Source organism: Chlamydotis macqueenii, chromosome 6 (genome assembly GCF_036417535.1).
Source record: "Chlamydotis macqueenii isolate bChlMac1 chromosome 6, bChlMac1.mat, whole genome shotgun sequence".
NCBI classification, from domain to species: Eukaryota; Metazoa; Chordata; class Aves; order Otidiformes; family Otididae; genus Chlamydotis; species Chlamydotis macqueenii.
The window spans coordinates 1,380,199-1,397,984 of record NC_141561.1 but is presented as its reverse complement, the minus strand read 5'-3'; the positions used below and the strand labels follow the sequence as shown (position 1 = coordinate 1,397,984).

Sequence of the window (17,786 nt, the reverse complement as noted above, 5' to 3'; positions counted from 1 at the left end):
TCCAGGACGCAGTAGAGGCTGTCAGATCTCTCCCTGTTACAGCAGACCTTCCTCTTTGGTTTTTTTTAACTCTAAATTGCCCCATTAATGGCTGGGTATCACCACTACGGATGTGCAAAATAAGTTCTCCGCTAAGAAAATACAAATAATAAAAAAATAACAAAAGATGCAGGACAATAGCTGACTTTTTAATGCCTTCGCCTCAAGCAGCAGCTGAAGGAAGGTTGCTAGAGCAGAACCATATTTTGTTTTTCCTGTTAACTCCTCCTCTCGCTCCAAGTCCAGACCTCACGTCACTGGTCACCATGTGCTTGTCCCTATGTATTTTGGTATATTTTGTCCATACTGCTGGAAGTGATGGGAGAGTAAAGGCTGGAGATGTCCTTGCATGCTCACGCACCTGGTTTCTCTTCAGCGCTTTCCTCTCGCTGCCATCTCCACATCCCCCGGCGCAGCACCGCTGGCATCACCTGGACCAGCTCGCGGATATCCCGGCTGGTGGAGGGCGGCCTCGGGGAACCGAGGAGCCGATGTGATGACAGAATTACCAGTTTCATGGGTTTGATGTGATGTACAGCTACACTTCTCATATTTCCACTTCATGAAAGGGAAGAAAAAAGGGCAAGAGCCAGAAAGAGAAAGAGAGGGGCAGAGAGTGAGAGCACACACTCCGCCTTTTACAGCAGCCCAGTTTCTGCGCGGTTATAAGTACCATTTAGCCTGAGAGCAATACTGGGTTCGTTAATCTGTTTACACCGCTTCCAAGCACTCACTGATTGCTGCAAAAATGCACTTGAATTATTATTCCCAAGACAAACATCTGTGCCTCAGCCGTCGGAAGCTGGAAGGCCCTCGCTGCTGTGTTGGGCTGTGTATGACCTCCCACTCCATCCCGTACCATCCCATCCCATCCCATTCTGTCCCATCCTATCCCACCGCAGCTCGCAGGGCACTGCCTGGATGCAGCCATCGAGTTGCTTCTCATGACCACTGGAGCCAGGCGAGCTCCTTCTGAGGGATCAAGCAGGTCTGTGGACAGCATTGTCCCCAAAGCTGCAGTGACAGAAGGGGTGGTCTGTCCCAACCGGCTCTGCCGTCGCTCTACCCACAAGTTCTGCCACGGGGGATGTGGTCTGAGACCTGACAGGTCATGAGGCTGGTAAGCATCCTCCTGGATGCAGCCACCACAGCTGACCCGACCAACCACGGCTGAGGGAGAGCAATGGGCTTTAACCCCATCACTTGGGTACAGGCTGGGGAGGGTCAGGCGCCTTGTCACTCCCACCCGGCTGCCCTTCTTCATGAGGAAGGCAGGGAAATGGGTTTCTCCCGTTTCACAGCTATCTATTTATGTTTTGGCTATAGACATTAACTACCTATCCACTGGCTGAGACGTCTCTGACTGTTTCACCCATGAGAGACCCACATCAGAAATAGACACCTGCACCTCCCGGGGGTGGGAGACACGTAGAATCATTAAGGTTGGAAAAGACCTCCCAGCTCATCAAGTCCAACCATCAACCCAACACCACTAAACCAGGAAGACTCACTTGACCCAAGTGTTGTCACCATGTAGAGTCCTCTCCCAAGCCAATAGGTCTGTTCATAAAGCTCATGGACTGTGGGCATCACCAAACGATGAAGGATGATAACCCCAATGCCATGAGCGTTTTCTCACTATTAAGCTCAGCTTATAGTCATGGCAGTTGGGCAACTCAGTGAAACCACCCAGGCTGCCATCACTTTCCTCCCATTAGATGGGAGAGGCTAATGAGAAGGGAGCAGAACAGCACACATGACAACCAGTTATGTAATTTGTCTTTGAAACTGCTTGTCAGCCCCCGCGGGGTGGTCCACCGGCACTCGCCATAGCCAGCGCAGCCCCAGGCAGCAGCTCGCCTTCCAGTGCCCGTCTCCATTCACCCCAGTAATGGGCTTTGCCAAGCTGGTGGAGGTTTGAGGAACAGCATGAGCACGACATGAGGATGTGTCAGTGACTCCAAATGCTGTGGGCTCAGTAGAGCTTCGAGGTAAGGCAACATACAGGTCAGAAAATATTCAGTGTGCACATAATTACACATACATTCCTCAGAAAATATACAATCTATCTGTGATGTCTGTGTGTCTATAATACCATAGGTAAGAGCACGCAAAATAGTTGTTTGCTAATTCAGATTTATTCCCCATTTTCATTTCCATTTACTTCTGTCTAAAATGTTTGTAGGTTTAGCTAAGCTTTTTGGGCACTGCCTTGGCAGTTGAGTCTTTGGACTGGTTCCACACCAACTGCATGCGATGGAGAGCTCGTGACAGATGGACGAGCGTGCGAAAGAGGAAAAGCGAGGGAGAGCGCGGGCACGGCAGCATCGCTCGCTGTTGGAGTAACCTGGGGAGACTTTTCTCTTGGCATCCTCCAGACTTTCCCTGGGAACGCTCCAGGCATCGTTTCCTTCAGCATTCTTGGACGCTCTGTCAGTAACAAAGAGAAGAAAAGCCAAATTAATGCATGGCCCAACACAGGGAGAAAATTAAGTCCTCTGTGGGCGTGATGCTTAGGATTGATATAAACATGACCTTACACCCCGCTCCAAGAAGGAACTATACAAAATCCTTTATACTAAAAGTGACAATGTTGATAAATCCACACTTTATAGCAAAATTAAGTTAATTTTAAAAATAAATTAGCAAAGCTGCCCTTTGAGATGATAAATCAAAGTATTTTGTTCTTCCTTTAATGAATATATTACAAATTTATACCTTTCATTTAATGCAAATTGGGGAAAACTCTCAACACATTTCCTCAAATATATTAATTGACCATACCTTGTTCCTTTAGTCACAAAATTCTCCCTGTTAATAAGAAAAAAAAATATCAATGCTTGTACATTGAGGAAATTTGAAAGTGAATGTGGAATGCTAGAGAGTCCACGTAGGAATGTTTTGTCTGACTGATTGCAGTTCAGCCATGCCTTTAGGTGCCTGACCCGCGTTGGTTTAACGGCGCGCTAAGCGCAAGGTTTGCTGCACGCGTGCGCTGAGCTGGCCGCAGCCATCCCCATGCCTGCTGGTGACCAGGGCAGCTGCACGGGAAGGTGACGCACCACCACGCTCCTGCCACCTCCATGGGATGCGGAGGGTGGGAACGGCAGCGACGTGGCATGAAGCATCGCAGCAGCGGTGGCAGGTGCCAAAAGCATGCCAGGCGATGAGTTCAGAAACAAACAAACAAACAAACAAAAAAAGATCTCATAAACACCTCTGTCTCTTCCATCTTTCTACCAAAGTTGTTCAATCTTACCGCCTCAGCAACGAGATTATCAAATCCTAAAATACAAATGTGCATCCGAAGAGCGCATAGTTCCCCATTGATGTTTATGGAATGCAGTCATTTATTCTGCTTCAGCCGTTCCCTGTGGCGTAAGTGGATGAAAAGCTCTAGGTGAAGACAATCGATTTCTCTTTAACGGACTTTTGATGGTATGTGAGGCAGGAGAGCCGGGGCCAGGCGGTTGAACACTGCACGGCGAGGTCACTGCATTGCCCTGGGTCCCTGGAACTTCAGATGGCCGTGCCTTTCCTCCTTCTGAAAAATCAGAAAGCAGCAGACTTCGGCTGACTCTCAAGAGAGTAATTTTTTAAATACTGGGCTGCAGCTGGATGACACACGAACTGCCTTATGTGAGGCGCTAAAAATAGGTCGGCCCTTTCAACTTGAAAGATTTTAAAATGGAAGAGAAAAAACGATGCACGATGGCTGCAGGGTTAGGACTGGGTTCAGCTTTGGGAATCTACTCATTGGCCAAAATCTGAATGCTCTATGCACGGCAGGCCATGATGAGTGGATCCTGGGGATCCAATGCCCTCCTATTTTTAATTACCCTGCTCAAGACCCAGGTTCTCCTGGTTCAGCAGCAGTGTCCTAACACCACCAGCTGTCTCGCCGACATCTAGTGATGCCGCGGGGCCAGAAACACGGGCTGCATTCTCCAAGGAGAGGTCGCGTCTCTTCAGAAACATTCAAAAAACTCAACGGCCCCTTCCTATTGCAAAATTTATAGTTCAATATGAAAAAAAAGCAAGAAACATTTTATTTGACAAGACGTATTCTTAATTTTTATATAGCATTTCTACAGTATCTCTTATAAAATCAGGGTGCCACGTGTCAGCTCCACTGTGGGCCCTGCACGGTGATTTACAGTTCTGCCCACACACAATGTTCACCTAGGCCACGAGGCCTCCACACCGATAACTCAACACCGTTGCATAATTTATGTATTTCATATGATATTTTCCCCTGTGCACACATCCTGCGTTTGCTTAGCCCTCAGGAAATGGCACACTCCGTAAGAAATGTCAGATATTGCTCCCATACTTCAGCGCCAACATTAACGGAGCAGAAAGACAACAGCGGAAGAATGTTTTTTAAGTGCTTGTAGGTCTAGGTGGCGTGAGGACAATTTATTGTCTTCTTAAATCTAGATATCAAAATCTTAACCTAGAAACAACTGGATGTGCAAAAAAAATAAAAATAAAAATGCTGATTTAGCTGTCAGTCCCTGTCCTCTCTGTTCAGGCTGCTTTTTCTTGAGTTGGAAGTGCTCGGGCGCTCTCCAAGCGTTGCACATCATTCCGCCCCGGGCTGAAAACCCCTGCACGATAATATGATTGTGAGGCATTCGCATCCTTCTGCTGAGGCGTGGCGTGAGTGCCAGGGACTGCAGGCTCTACAGGGTCTGGGTGTGGAGCAGCTAAAAAGAGAATACTCAAATGAGTCCGGAAAGGAACTTGTAGTCACATAGATACACCTGAAATTTTGAAATTTTTCTTAAAAAAAAAAAAAAAGGAGAAAGGGGAGTCCTGGGTAAGCGGCAGAGCACAGCCCCAGGGCATGGGAGCAGGTGCTGCAGTGTTTTCCTGCGGCTCCAACTGGAAACTCCTTCCTGGGGTAGAAACATCTGAAACGCTGTGCAGCTGGCTCGTTGAGAACCCTTCAGTTCCTCTTTGTTGGGTTTTGTTTGTTTTTTTTTCTTTTCCATAAAACTTCTTGCTCTGGGAATTAACTATTCTCATATTTTTTAAGAAGTGAAAAAAACCCCTATTTTGATATTTTCCTTGTTGCCTCCCTCGATGGCAGGGAGCTGGGCAGGTGGACGGGCTGGTGCACCGAGTCAGTGTGTCCTCACGATGCGGTTCCATCTTCTGTCCTGCTTGTTATCGTATTGCAGGTGAGCAACCCCAGATACAGCACAGAGCACACCACTGACTCTGCTTCATCAAGACCTTTTTTTTTTTTTACAATGAGAGGAAAAAAATATTCGCACAGGAGAGAAGCAGCCGTTGGGTCTTCCACTCTGGCAGGACATGCGGCATGGACGTCTCCAGTGAAGCTCCTCACTTTGATATAAATAAGCAAACATGAACGTAATTATTGCTGTGGTGGACAGTTCAGTTAGTCTGGTTAGGCCAACTGCTGTGGGAGCCAGGTTGCTGCTGCTTCCACAAATCTTTGTATGAAAATGGAAGGGATTTAGGAGACGACAACTTGAATTACACTTCCAGCTCTCTGCTCCAGTGCCTTTTAAGTAGTTTGGAGCACATAGACTGCTTCTGAAGAGTCGAGAAATAGATTTAACGTAGATAGGATATTTTTAATGAGAGCTGAACTTCCTTCCCAAATTTTTAAGAGTTAGCATGTGACAAATAATTGGAAAAACCACTGTTCTCCGGGCTGCAGAGGGAGACAGCTGGCATTTCCCCAGGCTCTGCCTCGGGGCAGGCTGCCCACCCTGTCCCATCCACCGCACCAGGAGCTTCCCATCTGAGCTGCTCTCCTCCTGGAGTTTCTTGGGTCTTGTTTGTAGAAATCCATATACGGGATCATCACGGGGATTTGCTATGTCCCTGTTGTCACCAGCGGACGGTTGGTGTGAGTAAATTCCACCTGGTCGGTCGCAGGGCTGGCCTGCCCAGCTGTACGCCCCGCATCACCCATCTGTAGGTGCTGGGGTGAGTTATAAAGATCTTTTTCCAGATGTTTTTTCCCCTCAGATGCATTCAATACCAAGCGCACAGTGCTGTTTAATAAGGCAGCGCTGCTCCGTCGTGTAAACTGGTTTTGTAGAAATGGACCGTTTGTGGATTATCTGTTTCTATGGTGATAGATCAGTGTACACGGGCTGTGGTCCTGGCTGCCTTCAGCTGCCTGTTTTCTGCAAGGTCTCCGTTATTGGCGGCAAAAATACAGCGTCTCGTTCCCCGCAGGTCATCAGCTGGGACTTACGGACAAGATCACAGGCTTCAGCCCGTGAAAAATCACTGTGGGAAACCGCACAGGAAAGGTATAGGCTGTGCCAGCGCCGTTAATAATAACCACCATACTGATGCCAGGGACACAGGGATTACTATAAGGGAGAAAAAAAAAAGAAAGAAAAGAAAAAAAATGTTTTTCAATTTTAGTCTTGCAGAGCCAGAAATATCCGGTTGTCACGGGCAGATCAGAAACTGGAAAATCCATAGATGCCCTACATAGTAATAAAAAAGGAGGCTGACGCAGACATGAGTTTGAAAAGCTGTAACATTACTGGGGGAACATAATGTTATTTTTTTAATAAAAAAAAAATTTCTAAATTATTCCCCTTTTGTCCTTAGCGCTGAAATCCGCCATTTCCAAATTCAGCTCCCACATCAATCTGGAAGAACTGGAACTACCAGCAGGAGCTGGGCTTCCACCAGAAGAGCTTTCCACATTGTGTGGAGTTGGTAGATTTTAAAACAAAAATACTTTCAAATCCTTACACACATGTAACTGCCACTGGGAACTGAAGTCATTCTTACCGGTATCTAAAATCCTGGAATGTGGGTTTTGCTGGAGTGAAAACCCAATTGTTATCCTCCTATCCTCTGATGATTCACATCGCTACTGGCAGCCACAGCGGGTATCATCGCGCCTCTGCTAAATCTTTAATATTGCAAATGCGTGTTTAGATCCCTCTGTCCTGATAGGAGAAACCGCAGCGCAGCGCTCGGGAGGATTGCCCTTTGGAGAGAGGTAGCAGCGCAATATTTAAATGTGCTGCGCTTCCAAACGCTAGCTTACCACTTGTCTCACTTGGAGAAATAAGAGATAAATAATAGAAAAGAGAATCACATTGTTGCTCAGTCCCTGAAGTATGAAAGTCATGGCACAACTGGAAAACCACACTTTTACAGAGCAGTTCAATATTTTGATGAGAAGTGTCCGCGGAGTTAGGCACAAAGATGAACTCTCTCAACTACAGCCAAAAGCCAAAACAAAGCAGCAAACAAAGCCAGCGTGCTGGAGGAGTATCCCCACCTCAAATGGCATATTTCTCCTCAAATCATAAAATCATGGAATCTTTAAGGTTAGAAGAGATCTCCAGGACCATCAAGTCCAACCATTAACCCAACACCACCATGCCCTCTAAACCACGTCCTGCAGTGCCACGTCTACACATTCTTTGAACACCTCCAGGGATGGTGACTCCACCACTTCCCTGGACAGCTCGTTCCAGAGCCTGACCACTCTTCCAGTAAAGAAGTGTTTCCTCATTTCCAGCCTAAACCTCCCCTGCCACAACTTGAGGCCATTTCCTCTCATCTTATCACAAATTATTTGGGAGAAAAGACCAACACCCACCTCCCTAGACCCTCCTGTCAGGCAGTTGTAGAGAGCAATGAGGTCTCCCTCAAAGTTAGGCTTGCCAAAGATCCCCCACACATCAGGTGTGAGGCACAGGTTTCTCATGATGCATAACATCTAGCCAGTCTTTAAAATTTAATGTTTAACTGTTCCAATGGAGGACTTTGCTTTGGAAAATGTTGTTGTTAATGACAATTGTAAATACAAGCTGCTGCATCTGTTCACGTAGATAAACCAACATCAGCCGTCCAGAAAAAGCCAAACCGTTCCCAGGGGGTTTAGAGGCAGCAGTCAGCCACAGGAACAACCTTCTGAGACTCTGTCCTCTGGAATTTTGATTAAAGCTCATCCCTCTGAGGAACAGTACGTCGAGGCCCAGCACAGAGTTGCTGGTGGCGTTTGGCACATGCGCAGGAGAGGACAGCTGAGCACCGGCACCCTTTCCCGCCTTTACATCTACAAGGTGCCCGTTCTTTGGTCCTACCTGGGTGTTTCTCACAAATATTTTGCTAAGATCTTGTAAGTCAACATTATTGTGTATAAATCACGTATTCAGGGCGGGAAGGCGGGACACGCGTGGGAAAAGTGATCAATAATCAATAAAACCTACTGAACCCTTGTTAGACTTCCTAAAACCCTTTCCCAGTTTTCTTATTCTCATCCCGGCCTGTGAGCAGGGGAAAGCAGTAGCAAGCGTTTCCTGTTGATGAACCGTTACGCGTACTTCCCAGTTTTTCCTCCTCTCCATAAAAGCTTCTGTGGGGCGCATTGCCACGCGCAGCCAGGCCAACGCGAAATGTTGGCGCTGTCGGTAAAAGAGCTTTTCCCCGTATTTTGTGCGGGGCTGTGTTTTTATGTAGGTGGCTGTGATTCGAGCTGACGTTAATTAGAAGAAATGCTAATATACCAGATGGAAGTTTTAAAAGGCGCAGCGGAGGAGCAGCGAGCACGGTACGTGCGCTTACGGAAAAGCAGGAGTGTGGTTTGTTAGCGATGCGTGTGCGACCTACGCACTATGGCAGCTAAGAGACTGGTATAATGTATTTTATTCATAGTACAGAATTTTCATGCATATCCCTTATTTATGGATGGGAATTTATCCTCGCGCAGCCCTGGCACCCTGCCCGCTGCAGCCGCGCAGCAACCGGGCACAAGCCCTTGACCGCTGCAACACTGCAGGGAGAGAAGAGAGAAATCCAACCGCCAGCCCTCGCAGCGGCTTTCGAGGCTGAATCGCAGACTTTTTTTTCGAGCCGTGCTGAGTGAGCCGGTCCTGCCGAGACAGGCAGCGTGCGCCGGGAAGGATGGAGCCAGCCCCTCCTGCGGTGCCATGGTAACAGCTCCCCTTTTCTTCCCCCCTCAGTGTTTTCCATTTTGCGTCCTGAAATTAATTATTCCGCGCAGAGCAGGAACAAAAAGGAGATTATCCTCCTCGGTCCCACAGGTATCCGGGAAGAAAGAGCTTCCCAGGGTTTCCAGGGGAGACCTGGATTAGGGAATGGTTTTTCCGAAACCGTTCTTCCAAAAGAGCGGTTGGGGCTGCACTCTGAGCACGCTAGCCATCCCCGTTTCCCTGTGAGGTGGGAGATTTTTATAGCAACACACATTTTACTAAGGATTTGCTACAGCTGTAAAAAAATCATCCCACTGTGTTTGTTTTCTCAGCATGTCTGAGCATCTCTGAGCAGTGGCCATGGTCACTGGGATGGGATTCCCAGGTCCCAGTAATGATGCTGCTGTGGCGGGACCAGCAGCACGATCTCCCCAAACTGCCTCGTTGGGCGCTTCATTCTTTCCCATCGCCGTCGTTAGAAACCCTCCCCATGGCCGCCGAGCCTGCCAGGCTGGCGCCGCTCCAGCTTGACTTGTTGGACATGCGAATGGCGTGAAGCGGTGGTTTGGTGGGACGCCTGGGATGAGGAGGTTTGCTGCCTTTTTTTTTTTTCCTGTTTCATATTTTCATTCCTTAACCCATCCTCGAAAATGGCAGGTCAGCTTTTTATAAAATGTTTTAGGGGATGGCAATATGAAAGCAACTTCAAATGTATTTACTGAACGATCTGGGCTGCACAAGATCCAGCAACACTCGCGTCCCTCCAGCAAGAACTGGGATGAAGCTGCGTAACAAAGTTTTTGTGGGAAAATGGAAGCATTTTGTCTTGTGAAAACCCTGTTTCACCACCCTGGGCACTTGCACCGCTTCCCCAACTCCACCAGCACCACTCTCCCGCAAAAAGCACGTCCCTCCTCAGTTTAACGCTAAGTAATATATTTCTCTTTGAGCAGTAGATCACCCAAAAAATATCTTTTTATTACCTAAAATTACCTATAACATCTCATACTTTCTCCCATTTCTTCATAAAGGAGGAAAATCAATGTAAAAATTTATTAAAAGTCATTAATGTATGGCTTTTAATAACTGTGGGTGTGCCTATGTACACATAGACATATGATGGTATTTATACCTACATGCACCACATCTGCATCATTCTGAGCTCTGCAGAGCTCAGGATCCCCCTCATCCCTACCCTACCACTCTCCGTAGGCACCCGAGACCTGTAAGTCACGGCGGGCGCTGAGATCGTGACGTTCGGTCTGCGCTGCAGGAGGGCGGCTTGAGAAGCGACTCTAAATGAATGCGTTGGCACAGAAAGATTTTGCGACACAGGAAGAGGAGAAGGAAAAAAAAACCTCCTTCAAAACGCGCCGGGTGGAGTGCGGGGTCCTGGGCTGGCACGGGGAGCCCTGGGCCACGGTGGCGGCAGATGGAGACCAGCACGCGGCTCCTTGGGCAGGAGCAGATGCTGAGCGCTGCCGTGGCAACGGCCAACCACACTGCAGCCATCCAAGAGAGATGTGAGGCAGAGGATCGCTTTAAAAATATTCATAGGCTGCAAAATACTTAGGGGAAAAAAAAAAAGATACAATAGTTTTTCTACTCTTCTCAGAAAGGTCTCTTCTCCATTAGCACCGGGCCACCGCATCCCTCCTGGCCCTGCGCGCCCCTCACCACATCAGGACCCTGCCTGCTCTCCGGGCTGGAGAGGTGCCCACGGGCTGCGCCCCGCACACCCAAATACCCACCTCAGGTAGCACATCAGGTGTCTGGGCAGGGGGAAAAGAGAAAAACGGGAGAAAAAGCGAGAATTTAAAATATCTGACTCTGCATCATTAATTTCAGCTCTGACTGTGAAACTAATTAGCAAGGTCCTGAACATCAACAGCTGCTTGGGAAAGGAGCAATGCTAGCAAACAGCATCAGCTTTTTATATATATATATTAAATATATATTTATATGTAACTAGATTGTTAATATATATAAGATATAAAAATAGAATCTGTTTGCTACAAGCATATTCTTCCACAGACATAAAACCACACACGTATGTGTCCGTGCATACATGTGCACAGCAGAACGGGGAAGGGGTCGCACTGAGCTGGCTCCAGTAATTCGGAATGCGGGAGTTACTGGTGGGAAGCCGTCCCAGCCCCTCAGGGGTTACCCCTCGCTCGGGGTGCCGGTGCCGGACCCTCGCAGCCCTCCCTTCGGAAGCCTCCGCACTCCTGCGGTATGCTTTCCTGTGTTTATTAGAGCAGAAATAATGAAAACCTAAAACCCGATTAAGTTTAATAAGTTTTTTTTTTCTTTCATGAGAGCTTGCGGACACATTAACTGCCAAATTATAAATTAATTCTGTTCATTGAGCTGCAAATGTTTTGGCAGAAATAAAATCCATCCTTCACAAAGAAGGGAGAATTGTTCTTCCAATAGGTAACGTAGTAATGATAATACAAAATTAATTTAGCTTAATGGGCTGGAACCACTGCCTTTAGGGGCTCTGCTGCAACTGCAGTCCAGGTGCTTCTGGTGCAGGACGGGTCTGTCCGTGTGCAGATTGGGGCACTCAGAAAGAAATAAAATCACAGAATTGTTTGGGTTCAAAGGGACCTTTGAGGGCCATCTAGTCCAACCCCCCTGCCAGGAGCAGGGACATCTCCAACCGGATCAGGTTGCTCAGAGCCCCGGCCAACCTGGCCTGGGATGTTTCCAGGGATGGGGCATCCACCACCTCTCTGGGCAACCTGGGACACTGCTCAACCACCCTCAGTGGAAAAATGGGAATATAAAAATAAAATGTGCTTTTTGTTCTTGCAGCTGCCTTTCCCTTACCGACATGGGCGCGGGGTGGGGTTTGTGCTCTCAGACAGGAGCAGATGTGGTCAACGCCGTCGCCCACGCCGCAGAGCAAACGCTGGCGTTCCTCGTTCCTCAGCGGTCCCTCGCCAGACAGCCCGGAGCGGTGCAGCAGTCGTTTGCTGCCAGCCACGTCCTGCAGCAGTTTGGAGCATTAGGGACAATTTAAGCATTTTACAGAAAAAAAAAAAAAAAATCAAGTGCAGAAACAGAGGACCCAAGGCAGGAGATGGCAGAGCGTGCCCATTAGCAGGCCGAGGAACGGGGCCAGCCCGCGGCCCTGGGTACCAGCATCCGCCAGCCACAGGCACGTGCTCTTCACGTAGCCACCTCACAGTTAATTTAGCAGCTTCCTTACCTAAACTATCCCTACATTATTTTATTTTAAATATTATTTTAAATACCCTGGAGGCATTTAAAAGCCGTGTAGATGTGGTGCTTCAGGACGTGGTTTAGCGGTGGACTTGGCAGTGTTGGGTTTACGGTTGGACTCAATGATCTTAAAGGTCTTTTCCAACCTGAACAATTCTGATTGTTAGTGTGTTTATAGCCAGTAAATTACAAATACTAAAAAAGAAAAATAATTCTAATTTAGAAGACTTTTTAAGAAAGTCTTTCTATCTTTTATTCGACTAACCATTCCATCCCCGTTGAGGTTGCCTCCTCCATCCCTACGCCCACTCAGGCTGATCAGCTCCTCCAGGACACATCTTCTCTGTGAAGCAACTGGTTTTGACCATTTTCTTCCCAAATCTGTTCTCCTCCCACGCCCCCACCACTCTGAGGCTGGGCCGGTGGGGAGTCTACAGGAGCAATCCCACTGTCCCAGCATTGACAGCGTCTCCCACCCCATTAAAAAACAACACAGCAGTTAGGAAAAAAAACCAAACCACGGTACGCCAGAGCCTGCAGCTGCTATATTTAGATTCTCCTGCTGCTGTTTCCGTTGTGCCAGACTGAATTTATTTCTACTAAATAACCATTAAATTGATCTGTTTCGACGGAAGCAGCATTGCGGTATTTTAAATAAACCTTTATTGCGTTTGTTCAGCATATAAACGTCGTCTTGAAGACAACGGTATCACCCAGCCTCTGCAAGCACCTCGTCATGTAAAAACGCAGGGACGCAGACGGTCTGTCCTTGAAAATTCATATTTCCCCATCATCGTGGGGCCCTCCCCTGCGCTGCTCCAAGCCGATCAGCTCCGTGGTCAGGTTTTCTGTCTTTTTTTTTTTCCTTTTTCTTCCTAGCAGTATTGTTGCCCTGACCCTCAGCATCCTAAGTGTATTTACAGATTAAAAAAAAATAAAATATGTCATCTACTCCCCTAAAGAGCACTATGAGCAAGCCAGGCTTATCTGGCACTGGATTTAAAGAGTTCCTGCCGCTTTCTTCACGGCAGCTGCTGAGAACCTGCACCGCACAGCGCGGGCGACGCCACCGGGTAACAGGAACAGGTATCAATATTTTTAAAAACACACGTTGCTTTGTTAGCGTACTGCAGCGCAACCCTCACACGGCGCCGACGGCTCCTGCTCTTGCCAAAAAACATCATTGTCTGGAAAAAGGAATGAAAGTTGGAGCCTGATGTTTTGTAGCTGAAATCTGAAGTCCTCACTTGGACAAAAATTCACTTTAGCTTAAAGAAACTTGTGTGAGCGAAGGCTGCTGGTTGGGTCCTACATCTGTGGGTAAGAATTCTGGTTATAGGCGCTCCAAAAGACATTATTTACTGAAACAAAAAGGGACATAGCATAGACTGAAACTCATTAAGTTGTAGCGCGGTGTGTGAGTAAGATCAAAGAGTTTAAGATTAAAGTCAGGAAGTGGCCTCCGTGTTATTTCACATGAAATCTCAGGGAAGCAGCCTATCGCTGTTGCGGTGCCGTGTTCAGGACGAGCTGAACGAGCGAAATAAATGGGGACAGAATTCAGCTGATAGGGAACCGAAGGAGAGAAGGAAGAAAAAAGGGAGGGCAGCTGTGTGATGACCTTAGGGATGGCAAACACCGCGGGCACTTCAACATTAGGACAAGGGATGAAGTGGGTGCTGGCTGCACCCTAAATGCCATTTGGGACCCAGCATCGGAGTGGGACATTGCGTCCCAGGGCTGCTTATGCCAAAGCAGTGTCCCAAAAAAAATTACTTTGGGACTTCTGAGAGACAAGGAAGCCTGCAGCACGGGGCAGCTAACATGAGTTGCAGCCCAGGACAAAGAGCGGCAAGAAGGCGAGGGTTGGTTATCGCTCTACAGGGACCTGCAGGAAGGCAGGAGTAGAAAGGCATTTGCAGTACAACTGGGTTGTGTGTATACACAAGATGTTGGTTTTTTTCCCTTTAGGAAACCCATAAACCACCCCGTGCTGCTGACCCGAGCATGCTGATGGCAGAAGGACGCGCGGTCAGGCCGGGCCCAGCCCCTTGCATCCCATCTGCCGCCTGCTTATTGCCCATATGCGGTCCCTCCTTCTCTTTTGCCCAAAAATATATTTTGCCATTTACAAAAAGCTCTCTGAAGATTGCATTATCCATTCTCCAAATAAGCAACAGAAAAAAGCTATTGTTTTCACAATGAACCTTTTGATTTCCATTCAGCGCATCCCTTCAGATGTCCCCAGAGCACACCGCAGCCCTTACATCCCGCCTCTTGCTGTCGCTGCCTTAACTTATTGTTTTCTTTCACATCCTTTCTTTTCCTTTTTGGATTGTGCCTTTTCCAGCAGCCAGCTCCCACAAAGAGTCCTTCCTCCTCAAATAGCATCATCAAGAACCCAAAACCCGCAGAATTTTATTTGTTAGAATCACAGAATGGTTTGGGTGGGAAGGGACTGTCAAAGCCCACCCAGCCCAACCCCCCTGCCAGGAGCAGGGACATCTCCAACCGGATCAGGTTGCTCAGAGCCCTGGCCAACCTGGCCTGGAATGTTTCCAGGGATGGGGCTTCCATCGCCTCTCTGGGCAACCTGTTCCAGTGTTCTACAACCCTCATTGTAAAAATTTTTTTCCTAATAGCCAATCTAAATCTACCCCCCTCTATTTTAAAACCATTACCTCTTGTCCTATCACAACAGGCCCTACTGAACAGCCTCTCCCCATCTTTCTTGTAGGCCCCCTTTAGGCACTGGAAGACCGCTGTCAGGTCTCCCCGGAGCCTCCTCTTCTCCAGGCTGAACAGCCACAACTCTCTCAGCCTGTTGTTGTTTTCCTCCTCCCAGATTTACTGATGTAAAGGTCAGAAATAACAAAGCCACTCTGTCCACACTGTCCCAGTGCTCATTTCTGAGCCAAACAACAGCTACTCCAGAAATCTCGCAGCCCTGCCGTGCTCATTGCGCTCAGGCCAGCTGCGAAACCACCCCGCAAATCCCTCGGTGCGAACCCTGACCCCTGCTACAGACCCTCCCACTGACCCCAGACCCAAACCTCGCCTGAGCCCAGGGGGGCACCAAAGACCCCGCCCGAGCCCCACCACCAGACTTTGCCCAGTCCGCACCAGTTCCATGCTTTTTTTAAACTTTGCAATTAAAAAAATAAAAGACAATCCCAAATCCTCCCAAAACAGCTGAGCTACTGTTATTAATTTATAATCGTTATCATATTAAATGAAATTTTGATGACTGCTTTCCCTCTAAGTACTTAAGCTCTGTTTTAATAAGAACTCATATTCTGGAAGAGTACAAGCAAAACGCTGACGTTTGAAATTTTCTTCCCCAGCCCCCAAGGAGCAGCACGGGAGAGGGAGACGGCAGCGGGCAGGAGCGGGCAAGCAGAACCGCCACGGGATGGGAGGCAGAACCTGTGCAGCCCCTTTCCTCTATTACTCTCCTTCCTCCCTCCCAAAATTCGTTACGAAGTTTGTTACCATAAACCCCTTAGAAATTTTCCCACAACTTGAAAGGACCCGAACAGCACCAAGGAGCCAAGCGGGACCATCCATGCCGGTGCTAAACGCACAGAGATGGGGCCGAAGCCATGGAACACGACGATGGGCAAGCGGCAGAGCCGGTCGCGGTGTGGGGAACCTTCTCCAGCAGCCTGCCGCAGGCCAGTGCTCCGCCGCTCCTCAACATCGACTGCAAGAAATATCATCGGGGAGGAGGTCAAGGCTTGTTGCCAGGGAACGCGCTGGCCGCTGGCTGCAACGAGAGCCTGACTTCGTTTTGAACGTCAGTTAAATAGTGAAAACTCGGTTTTGCTGTTTATTTACTCTACGGGGCTCAGAAGGACAGAAGGACCATTCGCCAGCGGTGGGGCTGGGCTGCAGGCCTGGGTTGGAAGGAAGCGTGCACAAACACATCAGGACAAAGCCTTTCCTGGTGAAAATTCAGCAGCGTAGCCTAACGACATGGAATACGCAGTCCAGCTGCAAGATAAGCAATTTAACCCAAATCTCTGGCTGTCAAGGCAGATCCAGCACTGACCAGGGTGGGCACTAATTGCACCCAGCACTGAACACAGGAAGGAAGAAGCCATGTTTCTGCTGAAAAAGGCTTTTTCTTCCCATTATCTTTAGACACACAGCATCCATTCAGCATAAGGTGTGGCCTCCCTGCCTTTACCACCGTTCACGCTCCAACAACAACTGAAGAGCTCCCTTGGGGATTTGACCCCTCTGTGTTTTCCGGCTCAGGGGCGGCTGGGGGCATCCGGACAGAGCCGAGCACCAACTCCCCAACCCACACCCAGCTGCTGACCCAGGAACGTGGAAATCCACACGTAGCAGCAGATTTTTAACTTCACACAGGGCATTGGTTTTACTCTAACAGCAAACGCAACGGGATGAGGTGCTCTCAGGCAGGAGACCACCCTGGGACATTCCTCTTTCCTCCTTTGTCGCACAATTTAACGCGTTTTCAATATAATGTGTGCGTTAGTGAGCAATGGAAGTATTGCACCATTGGTGTCACAGAAAAATTTTCACTGTGCTTGGCATATGAGTTACTTCGGTGAAAATAAGGTGCCCTTTAAAAATTACAACAGCAGGAAAAAAACCATAGTGAATTCACCAGTGGTGACGCACCTAAAGGTGCAAAATTCCCATCTGCTCTATCAAAATACAACCATGCATCACTGATAGATCTTCTGGAATATGACCACTTAGGGCTGGAAAAGTAAAATACTTGGGTCATCAAGTTCCTTTTGTTCTTCTCATAGCTTAAAAGCAGTTCCTCGCTCTTACTGTAATGGAGGGAAAAATAATGTAAAGTTCCCATGTGCAAATTTGTACAGGTGCAAGATGATATTCCTTGCAACAACCTTCATACTGAAATTTGAGTGTAAGCTTCAGAGGAGTCTAGAAAGCCTGTGTTTGGGGACTAGGGAAAGAGAATCCTCAATAAACCTTAAAAACCCTGTTGAGCCAGATGATTACAGCTGCGCTTAGTCCTTGACAGACCTCCAACACCAGCCCACTGCATACCCACTCAAACCGTCTGTCACACTTACATGTGCCAAAAAACACACCTGAAATAACTTTGAACTGGTATTTTACATTTCGTCCCTCCAGCTTGCCACACCAGCACTGGGCTTTGCTGGTGCAATACGTCCAACTGACAAAAGAGCTGTGCCCTACTGATGCGCTCGTTAGTTTTCAATAAAGCTGCAAACACAGCCCTGGAATTTCTCAGGGAAAGCAAAATATTTTTGGTATTACCAGTAAGCTTAGCCATAGTCAATAACGTGGGCGATGGGATAGGAGTAGCCCTGCGTGGGCTTCTCGATGATGGAACCTCCAGGAGAGCTGTGCAACCTCAATAACCGCTGGTTTCATGGTGATGGCAGATGTTGAGGAAGGCTCCTCAATGACTTCACGTCTGCGCTCTCAGCATTCCTGATTTCTGCACCATCTCCTGAGCCCCTTCCCTCCCTCCACCCCCCAATTTGAGCAGCCAGCAGAACAGAACTACAGCGGGCGGAGAGCCAAAGAGCT

At 48.1% G+C, this 17,786-nt stretch overlaps 1 long non-coding RNA gene across 1 annotated transcript in view; it reads right to left on the bottom strand.

The window, feature by feature from the left end:
* Nucleotides 1-2,157: 2,157 nt before the first annotated feature.
* The window catches only part of LOC147600158 (uncharacterized), a 37,915-nt gene continuing 22,286 nt past the window's right edge, over nucleotides 2,158-17,786 (bottom strand). The window contains exon 2 of the long non-coding RNA XR_015258897.1: nucleotides 2,158-2,469. This is a non-coding gene — a long non-coding RNA (uncharacterized LOC147600158). The remainder of the gene's footprint in view (nucleotides 2,470-17,786) is intronic.